The following is a 3,317-nucleotide window of genomic DNA, read 5'->3' on the forward strand; positions in this document are numbered from 1 at the left end:
TTATGACAGCTTACACAGTTAACAATAAATGTCATTTGTTGGGATCTGAGCTTTATCTGAGATGGAAAACTAATAATAAAAATTCAATAAATCTATCTTCAAAAGAGATGCTGGCCCTTGCTAGTCAGTAGGCAATTGATTGATTAAAAATATGTTATGCCTAAAATGACTCTTGATAAATGCATATTCAATTCTAAAGAAACAAAACTAAATGTAGCCAGTAGTGATTGTAGCTAGCTACCCTTTCTCACTTGTGCTTATTTACATATTCCAGTCACAATGAAGATTTAATTTTGTGTGTCATAATTTTTTTTTCCAGAACCTGCGAAAGAAACCAGTAAGGCAAAGAATTGCTCAACAAGACGCTTCAAAACTGAAAGGACCATACTTAGTCGCAACACTGGGAAGGCGCATGTTGGTTCACCAGGGAAGGTGGTAAAGAAAAGATCTTGTTGTCCTGCTGCTGTTTCTAAACCAGTTTTACAGTCTCTTTTACCTGCAAAACCATTTAACCAAGTGAAAGAGGGTAAGTAACCAAACAGAAATCAACTCGACTCTGAAAGATACGTGCAAAATATTTAAAATATCATATTTTATTTTGTATGGTTTACAGTTTTGTTTAAAGACAATGGTACCTCAAAATCTGATACCAAAACAGGCACAAATATCAAAGAGCAAGGTTTGTACTTATTATCAAGCAACAATCTCAAAAACTTAATTGCAATATGTTTAAAACCTTCATCTTTTCTGTTGTTTGTGATTTCTATAGATTTGGGTAAAGAAAAAATCCCCCTTGAAATACAGCCAGATAATGAGACAACAAATGTGACAGAAAAGACACAAGTTAGAGTGCCTACCCCAGATATTTTTGCAGATTGTGAGTTAAAATCAAACCCATCCGAAGATTTACATGGTGCAGGTAAACATGACAAGCTTTAAGTAAAGACTGACATTCAATTCCATTCTTTCTGTTTTATTTCATATCTCTATCATTAATTTTACAGGAACAAGAAAGAATTTGAGAAAAAGAAAAGCAATGACATATTGTGAGGATGCCTCTGGTGATGAGGAAGAATTATTCAAAGGTTGTGGTGCATCTGATGCTGATGGGGATGAGACTTGGGAACCCAATACGAGCAAGGGCCCTCTGTCTCCCATGTCCGATCAATCAGATGATGCTGTAAATGAACATGATAATGATGGTACCCCTTCTGAACCAATTCATCCCAATAACCCTGCTGCTGAAGGTAAGCTTCTAGAAGCATTTTGTGGACAGTAACCAGCCTGTTCTATAACATTTCAACCAATGACATCTAACACAATTTACAATAAATGTTAGGAAAGTCAGCAAAGGTTTATTTTCTGTTTAATTTTTTGTAGAACCTCCTGCTACAGAACCTCCTGCTACAGAACCTCCTGCTACAGAACCTCCTGCTACAGAACCTCCTGCTACAGAACCTCCTGCTACAGAACCTGCTGGTGTAGCAAAAAAATGCTCAACAAGACGCTCAAGAGCTGAAGTGACCAAACTTCGCAACTGTGGGAAGACGTATGTTGGTACAACAGGGAAGGTAGTAAAGAAACGATCTTGTCGCCCTCTGCCAATATGCAAAGCAAAATGGTGTCAAATTGGTTCTCTCAGCGAAGAAGATAGACAACAACTTTTTTCTGAGTATTGGGGGCTTTCATCTCATAATAAGAGATGTCAGTACATTTCAAGTAGAGTCCTAAAGAAGGAGAAAAACTCAACAAAAGTAAGATCGAGCCCCAAAAAAGAGCGTACTTGCACCCTTGAGTATTCTGTGGTTCATAATGAGAAACGATTCTTACTGAGCAAAGAATGTTTTTTGTCAACTTTGGATGAAAATGACAGATTTGTGAGAGGCATAGTGGAACGTCGAAGCACTACAGCTCAAGTTCCAGATGATAGAAGAGGAAGACATGCCCCACCAAACAAAATACCTGATGAAGTCAAGCAAGAGGTAGAAGCACATATCAAGAAATTCCCTGCATATGTGTCTCATTACAGCAGACGCCACACTGAGCAATTGTACCTTGGCTCACACTTAAATGTTTCAATTATGTACAATATGTACTTAAAGGAAGGTGGTACAAAACTGTCTTATAATAAGTACCTAGAAATATTTAACAATATGTCTCCCCGGCTGAAGTTTAAGACTCCAAAAGTGGACACTTGTGTTACATGTGACACTCTGCAAAATGGTATCAAGGCGGCTCAGTCAACCGAAGAAACCGATACTTTGCAACAGCAGTTACAACTTCATGTAAGCGAAGCTGACTTTGCCTATGACTGTAAAAAAGAAGACAAACTTTCAGCCATAAATTCTGACAAAACTATTTCAACTATAGTTTTTGACTTAGAACAAGTGCTCCCATGCCCCTATCTAACTAGTGGCAATGTTTTCTATCTTCGTCAATTAAGTGTATATAATCTAACTGTATTTGCTACAGAAACTAAAGAAGCCTTCAATTTTATGTGGCATGAGGCCATCGCTGGTAGAGGTGCAGAGGAGATTGCTTCATGCCTCTTGAGTTATTTCAATGAATTTTTGCCAAGCACTGTCAAACATGTCATTTTGTATTCAGACACATGTAGTGGTCAAAACAAAAATAGTTTAATGATTACTGCCTTGTCATTCACAGTTCAGCATCACCCAACTGTTGAAACAATAGACCAAAAATTCCTTGTGTCTGGGCACACACATCTCGAATGCGATCAAGCCCATCATCAAATTGAACAGAAAAAGAAGAAGACCAATGTTCCTCTGCACCACCCTCAGAACTACTTTGATCTTGTGCGTGAAGTTGGTCCTACCAACAAAAAATTCAAAGTTAAAGAGATGAAACTTACTGACTTCTGGAATTTTGAAAAAGCACTTGTAGGCAATGAGGCTCCTCTTGTGTGGAGAAAAAGAAATACTGATGGGAATCCATTTCTGTTCGGTGATGCTGAGTGGTTCCGCTTTCAAAAAAAGTGTCCTGGAATTATCCAATACAAGAAGTCACTTCATAAAGAAGAACCCTTTGCCAAACTGAACTGGAAAAGAAACAAGAAAGAAGATTTACCTGAGATAGAAATTTTCCAGAAGAGCAGAAGACCATCACCTATTTCTTCAGCCAAGAAGAAGGACTTGTTAAGTTTGCTTGACCAAATTAATCCACTGTATCATGATTTTTACTCAAATTTGACAACAGACGAGAACCTTCCAGATGAAGATCCTGATCTACCTCCTGAGTTCAATGTTGCAGAACTTCCGTCAACCCCATTTCAATTTAATGATACTCTTTGAGTATCC

The 3,317-nt window shown here is 37.8% G+C and overlaps 1 long non-coding RNA gene across 1 annotated transcript; it reads left to right on the plus strand.

Moving 5' to 3' along the window:
• The first annotated feature begins 339 nt into the window (after positions 1 to 339).
• On the plus strand, positions 340 to 920 carry LOC127749749 (uncharacterized). Its single transcript, XR_008011332.1, has 2 exons — positions 340 to 679; positions 770 to 920. It is a non-coding gene; the product is annotated as an uncharacterized LOC127749749 (long non-coding RNA).
• Positions 921 to 3,317: the final 2,397 nt, after the last annotated feature.

The sequence above is a fragment of the Frankliniella occidentalis genome, unplaced genomic scaffold, assembly GCF_000697945.3.
Source record: "Frankliniella occidentalis isolate FOCC.00 unplaced genomic scaffold, Focc_3.1 Scaffold88, whole genome shotgun sequence".
In the NCBI taxonomy this organism is placed as follows: Eukaryota; Metazoa; Arthropoda; class Insecta; order Thysanoptera; family Thripidae; genus Frankliniella; species Frankliniella occidentalis.